Below are 20,893 nucleotides of genomic sequence, written 5' to 3' on the forward strand. Positions count from 1 at the left end.
GCAAAGGGGAGAGGGTGCAGGCGGAGAGAGAATAGGGCCCAAGTGGAGGCAGGAGATGTCTGCAGGTGGCGAGAGCAGAGGTCTGTGGGTGGAGAGGGGCGAGGGCACAGGTGGAGAGGGGAGGGGCTTGCAGGTGGAGAGGGCGCGCGTGGAGATGGGAGGGGGCGCAGGTGGAGAGGGGAGAGAGCGTGTGGGTGGCTGGAGATCTGCATGGGAAACTCCAAGCAGCCGCTCTTCCACACTTGTCAGCTGCTGTGATTCCAGCCGCCTGTGGTCTCTTCTGCCTAACGAATGGCGATCCCGGCCGGGGCTTGGAATCAGGAATTCGTGACTTCTCAGCCTGGGCTGTCTTGTATTGATTACAAATCAGGCGACGGGTGGCGAATGAATTCTTCGTTGGTGGTGTTAAGGCTGCGGGCGAGGGCTGGTGTGGTTTTGGAGCTCGGAATGTAAACTCGGTGCTTTGTCCCCTTGGAAGCCAAGGCAGGGGAGCTCAGAGGACTTCAGACAAGGACTTTTCTGGGGGCCTCATCCCTGGGGTCTTGGGCTTTTGCTGGCAGTGTGTCCTTGGGGAGCGTGGCATGTGGTTGGAACTCGGGGACCTGGTACTTATTTGCAGATGGTGAATTAAATTAGTTGTATTAGTGACTAGAGAATCCCCAGGCTCCCAGCGCAGCCTAGGGGAGTCCATGCACCTCCTCCAGCGGGGACTCTCTTCCTCCAGTCACAAGGCTGACGTCACACACACCCCCTCTCCCCACTTTGGAAGGAGCCACATTTACATGTGAGGTTCATATGCCTTACAATGCCATTTTCATTTTGCTTCCTAAATAGTCTCAGGGTAAGGCAATAGGTAATAACTGAGGCAGAAAATGGTGAATCGATGAAAAACGGGTGATTGTTGGCAGGTCATGTTGTTATTCTTGTGTTCAAAAAATGCCATTAATCAGGGTTTTCCAGTAGCCAAATTGTCTTGTGCAGGCACTGGGTGACTCACAGACTTGGCTCCAGCATAATTGTGGAGCGTGTACCACGTCCTTTTAGATGATGTGACTTTTTCATTGCTTGGAGGAGAACAAATTGGAATATTTTATGCCTCACATCAGGGAACACGACTAGCCGGCACTGGGGAATACGGTCTGCTCGGGCACATCTGGGCAAAGTACGGACCTAATGAACGAAGGTAGGGGAGGAAGTCCTGTCCTAAAGCACACTGCCTGTTTCTAGAGCACTGCGGATGTCTTGTCCAGCTTGAGAAGGTCTGTAAAGCGTGGTTTACTGTCACCAATCACCTGTCAGGGGAGACCCACTCTGTGTCTGTGAGCCTCTCTGCCCCTTCATGAACTCTCCTCCTGAAACCCTCTGTTCCTGGTGAAGAAGTCAGTAAGCCTTGAGTGACTTCCTCTAGTGATGTCACATCTGCAGGATCACTGTCAGTTACAGGGTACGCTGAGCGAGCCAGATACTGCCCCAAATGGTAATCCAAGGTGACCATGGATTCAAATGAGTGTTTTCTCACCACAGAGATGTTTGCTCAGAAAAGCTGTCTAAGCCAACTTTTCATTCTGTTAATCATGTATTCCCTTTCCTTCCAAGAAACTTGGTACTTACGCTAGAGTTGTCCAAAGTAGTTCTGCCCGAGACAGAAGGAAACATGTCTTCATTCACCACTGGTTTGGCATGGCTGATGTCCTGATGATTTAGATGAGTTAAAAAGCGCTTATTTTTTATAGCATTCAGGACACTTTGCATTATATCTCCCCAGGGACAGAAATATGTCCTTCTATGGCAATCTCTTCTCTTATTTTTGTCTACTTTGTTTTTGAAATTGGGGGAAATTCCAAATTAAATATTAAGAACAAAAACATGCTCTGCAGCATTTGGGTCTCGTTGGATCCCAGATGTCCAGAACCACGCCAGTTCTGAAACAAAAGTGTTCTCATATGATTAATATCAATAGAGGTTTTCTTATGTCTGTTTTTAGCAGATTATCTTACATCTTGTGCCTGCGTGAGGAAGACTTCATGATTACTGAGGAAGCTGAGTGATGAATACTTGGAGTATAGATTTTGAAGGCACAATAATTTAAAGTATTATTTATTGGCCCTTGGAATGGATATGCCAGGGTCATTCGGTGGATACAATAAAAAGAGCTGTGATTCATCGTTTTGGACAGATGGGAGTCTCTTTAGAGCACTGCCAGTATGTTGGTTATAAGAGAACTATAGGCTCCCATACAGGAAGCTAGTGGGCCAAACACTTCGGGAACTTAAAAGTCCTTCTTCGTCCACCACAGTTTTATGGGTGTGTTGTGTCCTCTCACCGTGGTCCTAGCTGAACACCAGCTTCTCACGTGTGTGTGCTCGTTTGGCGGGTGCTTGTGACAACGGCGAATGGGCCCGCTGCTCCGTGTTCACTCGTGACCAGAGCAGTCGTGTGTAGGGAGCCGGCCCGTGTGCTCTGGGTGAAGAGGGTGGGGTTGCAGGGTGTACTGCCTCCCGCTTGCCTCCTGCGTCTGCCCGTGGAAGAGCCCTTACGTTTCCAGCCCCCTCTCCCTCCCTGGGCGTGCTGGCTGGGCCAGGTCACAGATGTCGTCAGCATCCGTCTCCTTGGCCAGGCACGTGGACGTGGTGAGTGAAACCCCGTTCTTCTCTGTGAGTGCCATTCCTGTGTGTGCTGGCTTCACCGGCTTCCGAAAAAGGTGCTGGCGGTGAGCCTCCCGTGGGCCCCTTGGCGTCTCCTGACTTTCAGCCCTGGGGCGGTGCCTGCCCGTTTCTCTGGTGTTCTGACAGTTCCCACCAAGTGCTTCAGGGAACGTGTCTCCCCGCGAGTGTTTGCCAGCGGATATCTAAACCGTCACATTGGACCTTGAGCTCTCTGTCTTTCTGGGTGCATCTTGGAGACAAACTCTCTAGACCAGCCTCTGTTGTACTTGCCATGCGGTGTGAATTCACCCTCCCGTGAGGCCATCTGTTTCCTTTGGAGGGTCCCCTGTGCCCACTTTGAGGGCTTGGCTGGGGTGGTCTGCCCTCTGTTTAGAGGTGGGCTCCCCGTGGCCTAAAGGAAGTCACAGCCCCAGCCCTGCCTCAGGAGAAAGAGCATCCCCGTGGAACTTGACCTTTCCTTTGAGCCCAGAACTGGCATATGCATTGTGAGGAGTGGGAGACTTTAGGAAGCCAAGCTAAAAACATGTGGGCCCTGGAGTCCTTGCCATAAACTCACAACCTGGAGGGGTGGCCTCTCTGAAAAGGAAGCCACCTTGCAGGGAATACCAGTCTGTGAGGGACAGCAGGGCTCTGGCTGTGGGTGGAGACCACTTGGTCTCGAGAGCGTATTGTGCATGAGGCGTCATTACTGCTTGATATTCAGTTATATAAACCAGGAAATCTACCCCAATTTGAATTGGGTTTTCTGTCCCTGACTACAAGATGAGATGTGAGGATTTTTTAGTTTCTCCAAAATGTCTACGTTAAAGCTTTCCTTGTGGTGTAAGATTGGTCCATCTTGAGGTGATATTTTTGTCTGATAGACCCTTTCATGTGTATCCACAGGGGGAAAAAAAAAAAAAAGAAAGAAAATCTTTGCCAAAGAGGAGTAAGCCTTTTCAGTCATCCCATCCATAAAATTGCAGCAAATATTTTAAAAAGTAACTTTGTCAATGTAGTTGGTCATAATCTTTACGATGATGTACATACTCTGCACAAAAACAGCCATGCTGCAATGATCCCTTTGGGGTCCATAGAGAACATAAGCCGGGCAAATAAGCTCATCTTCTCATGCTTAAGGAACGTGGGTCCTACTGATTTAGCTTGGCACCGACCGACAGGGTCCATGTTGGCAGTGTGCATGGTGGTGAAGAGTGCGGGCTCTGGAGTCCCACCTGCTGGGCAGCCCAGGGCCAGTTGATTTGACTTCAGTCTACGGCAGTCCTTTGTCCCTAAGAGAGGGACAGATGCAAGTAACTCTGTGGGACTGTCCTGACATTTGAAGGAATTGATGGCCGTATAGCACGTAGAACGGTGTGCCGTCAGTGCTCGGTGAGTGTTGACTGTTTGCGTCATGAAGTCCCAGTGGAGCCCGGTTCGCACCATCCTCTGTTGGGTGCAATCAAGCGACTCTCTGAGTTCCCATAAGCTAGGTTTTTATTATTTCTACTGTTACTTGTGTATCTATTTTGCTACTTATTTCCAAAATGTTTTCACCTGAGTTAACCACAAAAGACAAGGCTAAAAATACTGATAGACAATTAGAGCAAACAAGTGTGGCAACTATTGAAGGTTCGCATGATTCTTTGGGCATACAATTTGACAGAGTTTCCTTTTTACCAAGTCAACGAAAACCAGAAAATACAGGACCTCACATGATCACCTTATGGGCTGGACTTGGCATACTTGTTTTTCAGTGAAGAAAGTATTGTCCTTAGCGCTAAATCACGATGTTCTCCTGGTAGACTTTACAGCAAGGGTTCGAGGTTGTGCCAGATGTAAGAGTTGTACAGATACAGAAGTGTTTTCATGAGTACGTCTTTCAGTAGACCGTGAAAGACATGGAAAGCAGAATGTACAGACCTGACCTACAGGAGGCCACAGTGACCTCCTCCAGTATTTCCATGTTGTCTCCATGACCAGAGGAGAGGTGTGGGTTCAGGAGCCATGTCTGCCTGACTTTGCCTCATGCCCTAACCTGCTGTAGTTTAGCGTTTGTGGGTTGAATATCCTGTGGACATCTCAGGTTTCTTAGCTCTTCTGTATCTTCATACTTGCATAGACATGCCCAGTGAACATGTCTTAGTCAAAGATGAGGGACTGTGTTGTCCAAATGTGACCCCAGGTGAATGGGGTCATCGTGGGTATGGTCTCCAACCCCAAGGCCACTTCCTGTCTCTCTCCTCACCCCACACTTTGGGGAGTGGTACTCAGTCTCCATGTAAGAGCTTAGAAGCCATTGTAGTAACTTTCCTGACCCTGTGACATCGGCTAGGTAACTCTCCCTGTGCACCTACTATTATAGTAAACCTTAGATTGCACTGTGATTAACCCTTTACTTCCCTTCCAGAATGACAGCTTTTGAAGGAGGATGCTGGTCTCATGCGTCCTTGCCTCCCTATCTATGTAGCTATCTGTGACGGTGCCTGAAAGCGCAATGGGGGGACCCAGCCTGGCACAACGGGTGTCCCAGATCTGACCTTATGTCTCTTTCTCTTCCTTCGTCCCCATGGCTCCTCCCATGGGTTTTGAGGCTCTGTTGTCAGATCCCATCACTGCTTGGTTTCCTCTTTCCTGACTTGGCCATGAGCAGAATGACTCCAGGCTTCTGCCCACACTTAACCATTGTTTCTTTTGTGTGCTGTCCTCGATTTATCCTTTCAGATCTCCTTGAACGGCAGCTTCCCCGTTGACGGGTTCTTTCGATGCTGGAAGCAAGTTATCCCTGTGGTTCTTGGTGCCTCTCTTAGGGATTATTTCATGGAAGACCATGCTTTGTGCTCCTCATGCTTCCATGTGCCAGCTGCCCAGCTCTGTCCATGGTGTGGAGGAGAAGCAGTGCACAGGGGGGATCTGGACCCCCTCCCCCACCATGGTTTACAGAGAGTTTTAGGTCCTATCGCTCAATAGATGTTTGAGTAAGTGAATCCACAACCAGTTACCTCCTTGGTGCCCTGCAGGAGAGGCTCCATCCTCTTTCTCAGAGGGTATGAGGCTGACCAAGCTGGGGAATTTACAAACACATCAGTGGATTGGTTTATCTTTTTCATTTGACAAAATAGTGAAACTTTTGGCTCTTCGAAAATAATTTCCATTTTTCTGACATTCTTTGTAGTTGGCAGTTTCTGAACAAAACTTTTGAGCATCTGTTTGCTGACACTTAAGTGTGGAATATATATAGTGTGATAACTTAGAGATTTTCATAAACAGTTGAATATTGCTTCTTCAAACTTCCATTGTGGCTATTTTAGCGTAACATTCCTGGCTGTATGATCTAACGTTCTAGGTCATCGCTGTCATTAGATTCAAAAGTTTTATTTTTGCGAAAGACGGGTTGTATAGGTATTTCGAGCCACCGAACGGTATTTTTTAGCATTCAGTTTATCCACTTGTTTCTCTAATGATATTTTATTAACAGTCATGGCCCTCTTGAAAACAAAACTTCTTTTGTGTGTAACTAGTGCCAGCAATTTCACCTCTGGGAACATATCCTAAGAAAATAGTCATGGATTTATAGGAAATCAGCTAAGCGATGTTCACTCCAGCTTCGTTTCATAGTCAAATGTTGGAAAACAGGAATACTAAGACATTAGATAGATTCGCTATGTTACCGTCGCGGGACAGAAAAGTCAACACCCGTTAAGACGAAAGTGAGTACTTGGGACCACAGAAAGGCGTCCGTGGCACGTCAAGTGAAGAAGGCGGATTAGGAGGAGTGGGGACACCGTCGCCCCGTGTCCCCGAAGCGTCCCTGGCCTGAGCAGAGAAAAAGGATGGGAAGGACGCGCAGCGGCCCCGGTGGGGGGCCCCGCCTCACCCCTTCTCAGCTCTGGTGTCCTGAGAGGGGCGGCTGCCCACTGCGATCTACGATCTACGCCGCAGACCCGCCCGACTCGGTGAGCCCTCCGGGTCGCTGTCCTCGCCCCGCGTTGCTCGGCTCAGCTCACGCCGGACCCCTCTGCCCGGTTCCAGGCTGGGCCGTGTCCCGCCGTCGGGGCCTCAGCTCGGCCCCTGCCCCTGTGCTCCCGGACCCGGCGGTCACCCCTCCCCGCGCGGCGCCCTGTCAGGGAGTGCTCCCTAGTTCCCGTCCGACGCGCTGTGAGTTCTTTATTTTGGGGTGTTTGTCCCCGGCCTGTCACAACCACCAGTGCCGAGTCCGTGCGGAGCGCGTGACACGCGGACCCGTCTTCCCTGCTCTGGTCCTGGGAGGTCGGCGCCCGCACGTGGTGCATGAGGAGACCGGGCAGGGAGGGCAGGCGACGTGCCGAGGGTCACGTGTGGTGTGGCGGAGCCGGGGAGCTGGACGCTTCCCGCGTGCCTCTGCTGGAATATCAGCTCTGCGAAGGTAGGGGGTGTGTGAGGGGACGGGGTCGCAGTGTGAGGGGACGGGGGTGTATGAAGTGACGGGGGTGTGTGAGGGGAAAGGAGTGTGTGAGGGGACGGGAGTGCGTGAGGGGACGAGGTCATAGTGTGAGGGGACGGGAGTGCGTGAGGGGACGAGGTCACAGTGTGAGGGGACGGGGTCGCAGTGTGCAGGGACGGGGTTACAGTGTGACGGGACGGGAGTGCGTGAGGGGACGGGAGTGCGTGAGGGGACGAGGTCACAGTGTGAGGGGACAGGGTCGCAGTGTGAGGGGATGGGAGTGTGTGAGGGGATGGGGGTGTGTGAGGGGACAGGATTGGAAGGGACAAGGTCCTGTGAATTTTGGTCACCGCGGTGTCCCCAGCCCCTAACATGCTCTGTCCCCTGCTGCTCCTTCCGTGTTTGTTGACAGGTGAATACTGATCAGAGCTCTGACTGTTGTCCTTGATGCCGCCTGGTTGATGATCTCTTGGTTTCTCTTTTTCTGATTGTATCAGAATGCGTTTGGCCTCGGGTGACAGTCCCACACAGAATGACTGAAACAGGACGTGTGTCTCTCTTGTCACAAGGGGTGGCGGGCAGCATGTCACCAGGGATCCTGCTTTGTGCCTGTCCTGTTTGGGGTCTTCACTGTGTAGGTCTGAGCCTGAATGGTGAAGGTGGCTGTCACTCCCAGGTGTGACCACAGCTGGTGGGAAGAGAGGACCGGCTCCCCCGTTGGGGACCCCGCCAACCGCTGTCACAGAGTGACAGTGTTCGTTAGCTCTGTGGCAGAGCTTGGCTTCTAGCTCAGGTCAGGTCAGAACAGGGTTCCGGGGCAGTGAGTGCTTTGCCCCGACGGGGGGTTCTGGACCCAGGTTCTCTCTGTGGCTCTGCTGTCCTCACTCGAGGCTTCCAGGGTCTCTGTGCTCATGTAACCAGGAGAGCGAGGCACCCGGAGGACCTCGTGGGGCACAGCTGAGGGGCAGGGCCTCGGACCACCTGCCGCCTCTCTTTGCCCTTGGCCTCTGTCACCTGCCAGGTCGCTTGCAAGGTTGGCGGTGGGTGCAGAGCCCTGCGGGTCCAGAAAGAGGAGGAAGTTTTTGTGATCAGCTGACCACTTCTGAGACCCCTTCCTTGCTTCGTTTTTCTGACTGAAGAGACCTTGCCTGGAGAGTTTCCAGAAGATTTGACCTCTTCTCCCAGCTCTAGTTACTGGAGAGAATGACAGGGCCATCACTTGCATTAACACCAACCCTACCCATCGTGGGGTGGGCTGCACCTGGCTGCTATGAGGCTACATGGGGGAGGTTGGGGGAGGAAGCTGGTTTCCCCCAGAAACCCGGAAGGCGGGTGGCTGTTCCGTGTTCTATGCACAGCCTCAAATACACCGCTCTTCTGACTCGATAGCTTCTCCACATAACACTTGCGTAGTAGAATAGTGTCTTAGAGGAATTCTCGATGCGTCTGTCCAGTAAAAGATTGCAAGTAGGGAACGATAGGCCCCCTGTGAAAAGCCACTAACGCCACAGGACCTAGCCCGTCATTGGTCAGCGATCATAGTTCATTCAACAGTGGATTTACCAGTTAGAGTTCTCTGCTCTCAAGTACCGGAAATAAACCCCTGCTAATTTAAGCAGGAGAGAATCCACTGGAAGGACCTGGACCGGTTTACAGACCTAAGAAAAGCTGAGAATCAGGCTTCAGGAAGACAGGAGCCTTGGCCGCTCACTAGCGGGATCTGTGGGGCCCCATCACAGCCTAGTTGTCAGGACGGAGCTTCCGTGCAGCTACCCCGGGGCACATGCAGCCCCCTGGATTGGGGTGGCCGCGGACCATGCGCAACGCCGGCCAGGCAAGTGCATCTTGTCCTGTTCTTTGCGCCAAGGAGAAGACCTGGCCTTTGCCCATAAATCCCCGGAGTCCAAACTGTGGAGAAGGTGAGACCCCTAAGATCTTGTACTGCTTACAACACATAGCTACATAGGTACCTTGGGTCGAATGAGGGTCCACAGTGTGACCACGTGAGCAGTGTCACTAAGGACGCCTTGGATCACCGTCAGCAGTGCACAGTCTCTTCCTTTGGCTCTGCCTGTGAGCTTTCGTTCCAGCACTTTAGAATTTCCCTTTATTCTATTTTATGTATTTTTTTAGTGTTTATTCATTTTTGAGAGACAGAGACAGAGTGCGAGTGGGGGAGGGGCAGAGAGAGAGACACACACACAGAATCCGAAGCAGGTTCCAGGCTCTGAGCTGTCAGCACAGAGCCTGACCCGGGGCTCGAACACATGAACCACGAAATCATGCCCTGAGCTGAAGTCGGACACTTAGCCAACTGAGCCACCAGGGGCCCCAGAGTTTCCCTCTATTTGAGATGTAGGCCATTCTTTGTAAAGTATGTAGGGTTTTCTCGGGGAGCAAGAACAGGCAGAACCCAGGGGCCAGTGTCTTATCGTCAACCTCAGTAACGTGTTTGCTTGGCTGCAGATGCTGTTATCTCTTGCATTTCTACCACTTTTTGAAACCTCTACTATGACGTAGGCTCTCCTCTCCCTTAGCTGGTGGAGAAGTCGGAGGCTAGCTGGGTGACATTCATACATTCTCTTTTCTTTTTCCAGTCACGGGATAATTTAGGATAAACATTTAGAAATTTTGGAGAAGCACATATTAATGACTTAAAAGTTACCAGTAATTCCATGACCTAGAAACAATCGTTGTTTTTGTCCTACATGCTTCCTTCCCGTCTTATGATTTTTTAACTTTATTTTTTTCCAAGTTTATTTATTTATTTTGAGAGAGAGAGAGAGGGAGGGGTAGAAGAGAGACAGTGGGGGAGGGGCAGAGAGAGAATGAGAGAGAGAGAATCCCAGGCAGGCTCTGCGCTGTCAGCACAGAGTCTTGATGTGGGGCTCAAACTCACGAATGGTGAGATCATGATCTGAGCCAAGATTAAGAGTTAGACGCTTAACCCACTCAGCCACCCAGGTGCCCCTATCTTGCTGTTTTTTAAATCAAAATTGGGAGCTATAGCATGTTTTTCACTTCATACTCTTTTCTGAGACTGTGCCCATATTTTCAAAACATTTTTTGAGTTGATTTTATTTGAAGTGTAGTAATCCAGTGTGCAGTGTTATTCAGATATTCCCCTGTTGTTAAAGTGGCTTCCCAAAATTTTTGGCCATTATGTTGCAGTTAATAGCTTTTCTGATCTTTTCCGGAAATCTAGGTAATTTTCCTCTAGTAAATTCCCAGAAAATGAATGATTGGATTAAAGGGTGTATGTAGTTGATTCGGGCTGCTGTGACAGATTACCACAAGCTAGTGGTTTAAAATAGACGTGTGTCCTGTTGCATTTCTGGGGACCAGAAGTCCGAGATGGAGGCATCCCTGAGCTGTGCGCCCTGCACAGACCCCCTCACTCCGGTCTCTGCCTCTGTCTTCATGTGGCTTCTTGTCTGTGACTCCTGTCTCTCTCCAGTCTCTCTCTTCGAGGGACTCTTGTCATTGGATCTGGAACCCACCCAGATGACCCAGGAGTGTTGCCTCATCTTAGGGTCCCCAGTGTAATCACACCCTCAGAGATGTGCTTCTAAATGAGGGCAGGCTACCAGTTTCCAGCCAGTGGAGCCCCCTCTCTGCAGAGCCGAGTACCCCCACCAGCATGGGCCTGAGTGCTCAGCACATTCTGGGAAAAGGGGGCAAGCATGTGCTGACTGTGGCTCAGGACAGGGCCGTGCAAGTGTAAGAGCCCTGAGAGCCAAGGGAAGGAACATCAGAAAAGCTCGGTGCTCACCATGCTGAGCTTGGTAGCACGTTGATCTCATCCTTAACGGGCTAATATCCTTTATATATAAAGATTATTTTCATGGGTGCATAAAAATGGGCGAGGATTAGCAGGAAGTTAATAAAGGAGTTCATGGTGTCAATAAGCATTCAAGAATGGTCAAACTCACTAATAAAAGGTCACAAAAAGGTAAATTCAAAATCACTCTTTTAAACTTGCAAAATAGGTTATTATTTTAAAAATTATGAACGGCCACACATTTTCAATATTTGATTATCAGGCATCTGAGCATGAGCCCATTAGTTTGTATGCCTTCGACTTTCCCAAAATACCCCCGCGGGGCATTTTTATCTGCCAAGTGTGCCGTCCCTAACGCTCGCTTTCCCCTGCGCGCCACAGCTGATCAGAGAACACTGTGTTCCGACTTTATAATGAAATGTAGATTTCCTGTTTCAAAAGGCTGAATGGGATAGCATTTTTTTAAGAAGAATTCAAGCTGGCTAAATTTAGTGTCTGAAAAATGTCCAGCCCCAAAATAGACCTTTTCTGAACTGTCGGACGGGCTGCACTGTCTTGATGGACAAGGTGAGCTGGCGAAGGTGCTGGAGCCTGGAAGTTCGGTCCTCCCGGAACCTCAGCCGGCAGACAGGTGCTGTTAGCGATGCTGATGGTGTCCCGGCCACCGCGCCCTGGAAGGATCTGTGTGCTGTGCAGTCTTGTCCCTTCCCATAGTTTGTGACACAAATGTCTGGTGGGATACAAGCTCCTGGCTGTTTCTGGTTCCTGTTCAGGGGTCTCTCTCCTGCCCCGTTCTTTAACTTGCCAGCTCAGCGTCCTCCCTACTCGTCCTTGCTGCTTTCTCTTGTGAAGACTTTTAAAAAGGAACTGTAAGGTTTAAAACACACCAGCTCTTTTCTGGATTTCCTAACTCACTCCTGATCTTTAGGGCAAGTTTAAAATTCTGCTTCGTCTGACATTCTCGAGCTTCTTGTTTCCTCCCGATGCACTTCACTCACTGGCCGTCCTTTGTGAAACGCGTTGTGTCGAGTCATGTGCTGCAGTCAGAGAGGATCGTGAGGCCCGGTCCTTGCCTTCCAGAGGCTCCCAGTCTGGTGGGAGCCATGGAAACGGAATGGCGCTCAGCAATGGCATCTGATGCAGACAGCTGGTGCAGGGACCCCAGGGGGTCAGGTGCGCGTGGGGCCTGCTGAGCATCTGTCTGGGATGCGTCTGGTGTGGTCGTGCGGGAACGTGGGCTGAGGCTGCAGGTGTGTGCCCAGAGCTGTGCCTCCTGCCAGACTTCCTGCTTTCACGCTCTGGGCCCGTTCATTCAGCAAGAAACACAGCGGATGCCACTGTAAGGGGGACTGGGTCTCCTTTTGAAGTGTATGAGTGGGGGGCTGCAGTGGTGGCCAGCAAGCGTGGGATCCATAAAGACCCACCCAGCCTCTGGCAGCGGGCCCTGAAGGGTCAGGCAGATGTGGAGTTTGACGCGTGGCAGGTACCTCAGGACTAAGCCTCTGGAGTGGGATGCTGGCTGGCTGGGTCCCCTCGTCCCACAGCCCAGAGTCGCCCCACTGTTGGCCTCCCTGCATGCGGCCTGCCTCTTGGGCTTCTCAGGACAGTCTTCCTCTCGAATTTTGCATTTCTTTGTTCAAGGAGACTCCTGCTTACCTTGTTTCTCAAGGTTATTTTTAGAAATATAGGCAAAAGCCACAGTCACTCCACTCTGATTGTCTTCTCCTGAACCCCCACCTTAGAAGAGCGCAGACCGCAAGCTGAGAGCGCGTGTTTAACTTGACTTATCTGGGTCAAGTGCTATCGTGCCTCTCTTGCAAACATGCAAACAGTGTCTTCGGAAAGTTGGAGTCCTTTACGGTGTGGGACACAAACCAGAAAACTTAGTCCGGGAGCAGGGGTGTAGCCGAGGACCTGTGACTGCAGTGGGGAGAGGTTTCCCTATGTGCTGCATTGTTCCCCCGTGGGTCAGAGTAGGGACTTGACACGTGCCTCTCGGGAGGAACAGTGAGTGACAGCAGGGCATATTAGGCTCGGTGTTTTTTCCTTTTTTTAATTTGAGTATACTTGACACGCAATGTTAATTAGCTTCCGATGTACAACGTAGTTATTGGACAGCTATATGTCACGCTGTGCCCACCTCAAGTGCAGCTGAGTCTGTCAGCATAGATGTTCCAGCGTCACTGACTGTGTTCCCCGTGCTGTGCCTTTCCGCCCCCCCTCCCTATCTTACTCATTCCAGAACTGGAAGCCTGTACCGCCCACTCCTCTTCATCCATTTTGTTCATCCCCTCAACCACCTGCCCTCTGGCAACCATCAGTTTGTTCTCTGTATTTGTAGGCCGATTCTGCTTTTTGATTGTTAGTTCTTTGTTTTTTGTTGTTGTTGTTTTTTTTTAAGATTCCACATATGTGTAAAATTGTATATTTGTGTTCCTTAGACTTATCTCAGTGAGCAGGATACACTCCAGGTCCATCCATGTTGTTGCAGATGCCAAGATATCATCCTTTTTTTGGCACAAAAACAGACACACAGACCAATGGAATAGAATAGAAACCCCAGAACTAGACCCACAAACGTATGGCCAACTCATCTTTGACAAAGCAGGAAAGAACATCCAATGGAAAAAAGACAGCCTCTTTAACAAATGGTGCTGGGAGAACTGGACAGCAACATGCAGAAGGTTGAAACTAGACCACTTTCTCACACCATTTACAAAAATAAACTCAAAATGGATAAAGGACCTAAATGTGAGACAGGAAACCATCAGAACCTTAGAGGAGAAAGCAGGAAAAGATCTCTCTGACCTCAGCCGTAGCAATCTCTTATTCGACACATCCCCAAAAGCAAGGGAATTAAAAGCAAAAGTGAATTACTGGGACCTTATGAAGATAAAAAGCTTCTGCACAGCAAAGGAAACAACCAACAAAACTAAAAGGCAACCAACGGAATGGGAAAAGATATTTGCAAATGACATATCGGACAAAGGGCTAGTATCTAAAATCTATAAAGAGCTCACCAAACTCCACACCCGAAAAACAAATAACCCAGTGAAGAAATGGGCAGAAAACATGAATAGACACTTCTCTAAAGAAGACATCCAGATGGCCAACAGGCACATGAAAAGATGTTCAGCGTCGCTCCTTATCAGGGAAATACAAATCAAAACCACACTCAGGTATCACCTCACGCCAGTCAGAGTGGCCAAAATGAACAAATCAGGAGACTCTAGATGCTGGAGAGGATGTGGAGAAACGGGAACCCTCTTGCACTGTTGGTGGGAATGCAAATTGGTGCAGCCGCTCTGGAAAGCAGTGTGGAGGTTCCTCAGAAAATTAAAAATAGACCTACCCTATGACCCAGCAATAGCACTGCTAGGAATTTATCCAAGGGATACAGGAGTACTGATGCATAGGGGCACTTGTACCCCAATGTTCATAGCAGCACTCTCAACAATAGCCAAATTATGGAAAGAGCCTAAATGTCCATCAACTGATGAATGGATAAAGAAATTGTGGTATATATACACAATGGAGTACTATGTGGCAATGAGAAAAAATGAAATATGGCCCTTTGTAGCAACGTGGATGGAACTGGAGAGTGTAATGCTAAGTGAAATAAGCCATACAGAGAAAGACAGATACCATATGGTTTCACTCTTAGGTGGATCCTGAGAAACTTAACAGGAACCCATGGGGGAGGGGAAGGAAAAAAAAAAAAAAAGAGGTTAGAGTGGGAGACAGCCAAAGCATAAGAGACTGTTAAAAACTGAGAACAAACTGAGGGTTGATGGGGGGTGGGAGGGAGGGGAGGGTGGGTGATGGGTATTGAGGGGGGCACCTTTTGGGATGAGCACTGGGTGTTGTATGGAAACCAATTTGTCAATAAATTTCATAAAAAAAAAAAAAAACATAAGAGACTCTTAAAAAATAAAATAAAATAAAATAAAATACTCCAGAAAAATAAAAAAAAAATAAAATGTTAATTATTGGGAAAAAAAAAAAGATATCATCCTTTTTTATGGCTGAGACATATTCCATTGTGTGTGTGTATGTATATCATACGTTTATCCATTCATCTAGTGATGGATGGTTGGGCTGCTTCCATATCTTGGCTATTGTAAATCATGCTGCTATAAACATAGGGGTTGTGTATCTTTTTGAATTACCGTTTTTGTTTTCTTTGGGCAGATACCAAGTAGTGGAATTGCTGGATCATGGGGCATTTCTGTTTTTAATTCTGAGGAATCTCCATACTATTCTCCAGAGCGGCTGCACCAGTTTGCATTCCCACCAACAGTGCACGAGGGTCCCCCTTTCTCCACAGTCTCATCAACACCTGTTGCTTCTTGCGTTGTTGATTTTAGTCATTCTGACAGGTGTGAGGTGGTGTCTCATTGTGGTTTTGATTTGCGTTTCCCTGATGATGAGTGATGTTGAGCGTCTTTTCATGTGTCTGTTGTCCATCTGTTTGTCTTCTTTGGAAAAGTGTCTATTCATGTCCTCTGTCCATTTTTTAATTGGATTATTATTTTGGGGTATTGAGATGGATGAGTTCTTTATATATTTTAAATATCAACCACTTATTGGATATATCATTTGCAGATATCTTCTCCTATCCAGTTGGTTACTTTTTCATTGTTGGTTTCCTTTGCTGTGCATAAGGTTTTTATTTTGGTGTAGTCACAATAGTCGAATTTTGCTTTTGTTTCCCTTGCCAAAGGAGACATATCTAGAAAAATGTTGCTACAGTTGATGTCAGAGAAATTACTGCCTCTGCTCTCTTTAGAAGTGTTATGACTTCGGGTCTCACATTTAGGTCTTTAAATCCATTTTGAGTTTGTGTATCATGTAAGAAAGTGGTCCAGTTTCATTTTCCTACATGTTGCTCTCTTGTTTTCCTAATATCACATGTTGAAGAGACAGTCTTTTCCCATTGGACAATCTTTACTGCTTTGTCAAAGACTAATTGACCATGGAAGCGTGGGATGATTTCCTGGCTCTCTGTTCTATTCCATTGATTTATGTGACTGTTTCTCTACCAGGGACATAGTGTTTTGTTCACTACAGCTTTGCAGTATTTCTTGAAGTCTGTGATTGTTTTCTTCTTGTTTTTTTTTGTTTTTTGTTTTTGTTTTTCAGGTTTGTTTTTCTTTCTCAGCATTGCTTTGAGCCTTTTGTGGTATTTTGTGGTTCCATACCAATTTTGGTATTATTTGTTCTGGTTTGTGAAAAATGCTTTCATCTTCTGATAGGGATTGCGTTGATTCTGTAGATTGCATTGGTTATTATGGACTTTTTACCACTATTAGTTCTTCCAGTCCATGAGCATTGGATGTCTTTCCATTCTTGTCACCATGTTTCTTCGTCAGTGTTTTATAACTTTCAGAGTATAGGTCTTTCACCTCTTTGGTTAAGTTTGTTCCTAGGAATTTTATTTTTTTGGGGGGTGCAATTGTCTGTGAGATTGTTTTATTTCCATTTCTGCTACTTCATTATTAGAGTATGGAAACTCAACAGATTTCTGTATGTTAACTTCGTGTCCTGCAACTTTGTTGAATTCTTTAATTCCATAGTTTTTGGTGGAGTCCTTAGGGTTTGCTACGTAAGTCATCTGCAAATAGCGGAAGTTTAACTTTTCCTTACCAATTTGAATGCCTTTTGTGCCTTTTTGTTGTCTGGTTGCTGTGGCTAGAACTTCCAGTACTGTGTTGAATAAAAGTGGTGAGAATGGGAATCCTTGTCTTCTTCCTGATTTTAGAGGAAAAGCTTCCAGTTTTTCGCCATTGAGTGTGATATTGGCTCTGGGTTCGCCATAGATGGCCTTTATAACATTCAGGTGTGTTTTCTCTAAACCAACTTTGTTGAGAGGTTGTTTTTTTTTTTTTTTTTTAAATCGTGAACAGATGTTGAATTTTGTCAATTTTTTTTCCTGCATCCCATGAGGTGGTCATGTGTTTCTTTTATCCTTTATTTTATTAATGTGTTGTATCACACTGATTGATTTGAGGATATTGAACCATTCTTGCAACCCTAGAATAATCTTACTGGATTGTGGTGAATGACCCTTTTCATGTATTATTGGATGCAAGTCTCGGTGTTCTTTAGTGTTACTTCTGGGCGAATATGGCCCAATTTATTTATACGGAAGCTTTCTCTGTAGGAAAATGGGGGCATTCAATGCCTGGGAAGAAAAAAGTTATTTAAATCGTCAGTATGTTCAGTAAACATTTCCTTGTAGGAAAGAGGAGTCAAGAATATCTGTGAGATAGCAGGTGTCACTGAAGGTCTTCAGAAATTATGGGCAGGTCTGTGAGGAGTGAGAAGTTCTAGGTGAGGCAACCCCAGAGGAATAGGGAGGGTGGAAGGTGCTCACAAAATTGAAGGGAGTCACGGAGAGAGAATAGAGGAGATTACTACTTGGTGCAGTCAGCATATGAGCCCAGAAGCGTCTTTGAGATCTTTGTTCATCTGGTCAAATATTGTAGGCATAAAGAATTTATCAATGCACCAGATGGAGATTTACCAGTTTTTAAACATGGTTGTGTGACCTCTAAGATGATCCAAGATAATAAAATGAGATAAATAATCGTTATTTTCCTTGAGGTATCTATAGATGAGCGATGGAGAAAGCATGGCAAGTTGTAGGGTCTGCTGCAAATGAGGGACGGTGGCCCTGTCCGTGTGACTGTGAGGGGGGTGGGCATTTCAGGGCTCCTGAGAGCCAGAGCTATGGAGACAGTACAGTATAGACTTTGATTCCCTGTTTAAAGTGATGCCCCAGTAACAGCCTTCATTGTTTCCAGCCCTCTTCCTGAGGGGCGGGCTCAGTGCCCCAGTGAGCTGCTGCCCTCAATCCCTGGTGCTGGGAGGAGATGGTCCTGAGCTATGGCACGAGTGCATCGGGAGCGGGTGGGCTGGTCCCACAGGAATTTCCGAGCCAGCTCTCGGCGGCAGTGTCTGAATGATACGTCCACGCTCTCCTGGGGCCCCGATGGATGTCTACCGTAGCGAGCTGCCAGCTCCACCTGCAAACACTTGGGGAGTTTCCCCAAGTCGCAGCTCCACTGGACTGTGGCACCTTTCACTGTATCTTAAAGGGAAAGATATCTCCTTAAGTAGCAGAGAATCACACGTCCAGGAGGATGGCCATTGCACACCAAAGAAACTTTCAGTGTGGATTTCTGCGTGTCTCAGCTCTCTTTGTGTGTGTGTGTGGAAGCCTTTCATGGAGGGTCGAGTGAACAGAGGTTAGAAACCAGGGCTGCAGTATTCGCAGTCTCTGTTCCCAGAGAAGGGAATACTCAGCAATTCGATGTCTGCAGCCACAGAGTGGACACATGTCTTTGCCAGCAGGATATGTATTTTTATTCCGTCTGGTAAATCTTCCTGGCAGTTTGTAATAATCTGGAGAACTTAGGCTGAATTTCTAGACATTTGGTGATTATGTGGTCCTTTGGAAGGTACTTTCTGGTGCATGTCTGGTGGGTACGAGAGAGAACATTACAGTCTATGCATTCATTTGATGTGGTGATTTCTGAACTCCAATGGGCCAAGCGCCGTGCTCAGCATCATGTGTATTTTAGTCAACAGGACAGCTCTTGCTGGAGTAAAGGTCTGTGGAGGGAGGTGAATGTTAAATAAATATATAACAATTCCTAGGGGTGTATCTGCAATTACAGTTGCAAGTCTACCCTGGGGACTGCTCTGAAGGAGAAGCATTGGTTGATGTTTGGTGGCCTGGAGCCTGGGGGCAGAAGCGGCATTTCAGGCGGGTTCTGAAGACCAAGTAGGAATTAGGAGCACTGTTAGGGTGGCAAAGGTAATTGTCTTCTGGCCCAAGGAAAGGATGTGCAGGGAGCATCAAGGACTCTCTGTGGCTTCTGCCTGAGCCAGTGGAAGATGGTGCCATCCTGGGCCATGTCGAGGGTCTGGTAAGGTTGGCACCATTAACCCCCTACTTGCGAACGTTCCCTCATCTGCTCTGAGGTAGTGGGATGCAGTCGTATAGTTAGGCTCTTAGGAGAGTACTAAATGCGAGAACTCAGTTTGCCAAACTGGTCTCATTGTTTAGCTGTGGCTCGGGGTTTGCTTTTCTTTCTTCCCCCGATCCCTGTTCCTATCCAGCCCACTTGCAGATCTTACCTTTTGGATCGTCTAGAACGTATTGGATCTCAAAGTGCTCTAGATGAAACGTCTGGCCAAGCCTCCTATTTTACAGATGGAGAAACTGAGGATGGCCTTTCCATAGGAGTGCTCTTTCCCTCCGCCAGGCTCTGCACCCTGACCACACCCTCCCCCCACTGTGCTTGAATTAGTAGAACGTTCTCTTAGCAGGTCTCCGCCTCCAGTCTCCCTCGGCTTGAAACCATCCTACACACAGCTGCTGGGATCATCTTTCTAAGGCCATTTTTATCATGTCACTTCTCTGCATGCTGTTTTCTGTTGCCTTTTGTCAAATCCAGATTTCTCCCTTCTGGCTCTCAGAGCCTCTTTCCTACAGTATTCCACATGAGGCTTTATGGAGCGTTTGCACAGGGTACTGCTCCTGTGGGATTCCTGTTCGTGTTTTACTGTTGCTTGCCACTGGGTCTTTGCACATGCCATATCACCCACCTGGAAAATTCTGTATCAGCCTGTTTCTTGTGTTACATTTCTCCCTTGATCTGTGTCCATTTCTCTTTGCTATCTGACTCTGAGACCCTTTTTATCCTGGAACTCCTATGCTTCCCTCCTCCACCTTCAGTCTTTCCTGTCCTCTGTGGTCCCCTTTCGCAATTATTCATTCAGCTTATAACCTGCAGAAGATGTCCTATGCAAGATACCTTAATCTGCAAACCAGGCATCATATAACGGCGAGCTAGATTTGTAAAATTACACAGGGTGGTACCCCACAATGAGCTTGCTTTCAATAAGTTGCTTCCATTATGTATTGTCAATGGTGCAGTGACATGAGATTTATTTCACACCAGGCTTTAAGGGATGTGAGTTACAGCTGTGTTTTCCTGGCTGACAGGACGTTCCAGCACCCTCCTCAGAATGAGGTCGTGGCTAATCTGGGCCTGGGAGTGTCTCCTTCAGCATCCTGTGCTGTTCTTGTCAATTGGGAAATGGTGCTGATTCCCAGGCTGTGTGGTCCATGGGCCCCGGTGGAGTCGTGGACCCCACACTACTGTATCTAAGATCAGATGTCTTTGATTTTCCCATTTTAGAGTCGTATTTCAGCAGAGCGCAGATAGTGCTGAACGTGGTGGGAAGCTGTGTGCCTTTCCCCAGAAACTCTGTGAAATTCACTATGTAATCAGAGGCCGAGTCTGTTCTCTTTGTGGATTTCAAAGCCGTCAGACCATCTACACCAGGTGCTCTCAGGAGCGGGTGGCCCGCAGCTCTATTACGATCATGAGTGTGGGGTGACCACGGGGCATGGTGGGGAGTGGGTGACGTCGGCAGTGGCTCTGATGCTTCCTGGCCTCCTGGCTGAGCGCACTTGGCCCCCATCACGGTGTCTCTGAGCTTCAGTCATCTTCTCCGTGGAATGGGGGTGAGGATGGCTTCATCCTTTCTGCACACGCGCATGGAGAGCAGAGCGAAACCGAGGGTCCCGAGGTCCGAGGAGCCTGGATGACCAGCCAGAGGTTCAGTGCAGCCTGGACTGACATCCCTCCCTGCGTCTTTGCACCTGACTGACACCTTCTGTGTCCCTCCTCATGTAGCATCCTGGCCAGCTCCGTTTGCACACGTGCAACGAAGGTGGATTAACCACAGATTACTCATACTGCCTTAGATTGGTCGCCCCAGATGCTGTGTGTGTGTCTGGTGTAAACTTCGTCCGTGTGCAGAGAGATGGAACAGGCGGGGGGCTGCCTCGGCTTGTCCACGCTAACCTCATGTCACGTCTGTCTGGTTCCTTCAGCTTTGTTGTCACGCGGTCTTTTCCGGGTGAGTCCCCAGCCACACCTGATCACAGGTCGGCCCCTCTCGGCCATGTGCCACTGTGCAGACAGTCCACACCGTTTTCCTGACAGTCTCTCTGAGTCATAGCGA

Source organism: Lynx canadensis, chromosome B1 (assembly GCF_007474595.2).
Source record: "Lynx canadensis isolate LIC74 chromosome B1, mLynCan4.pri.v2, whole genome shotgun sequence".
Classification (NCBI taxonomy): domain Eukaryota; kingdom Metazoa; phylum Chordata; class Mammalia; order Carnivora; family Felidae; genus Lynx; species Lynx canadensis.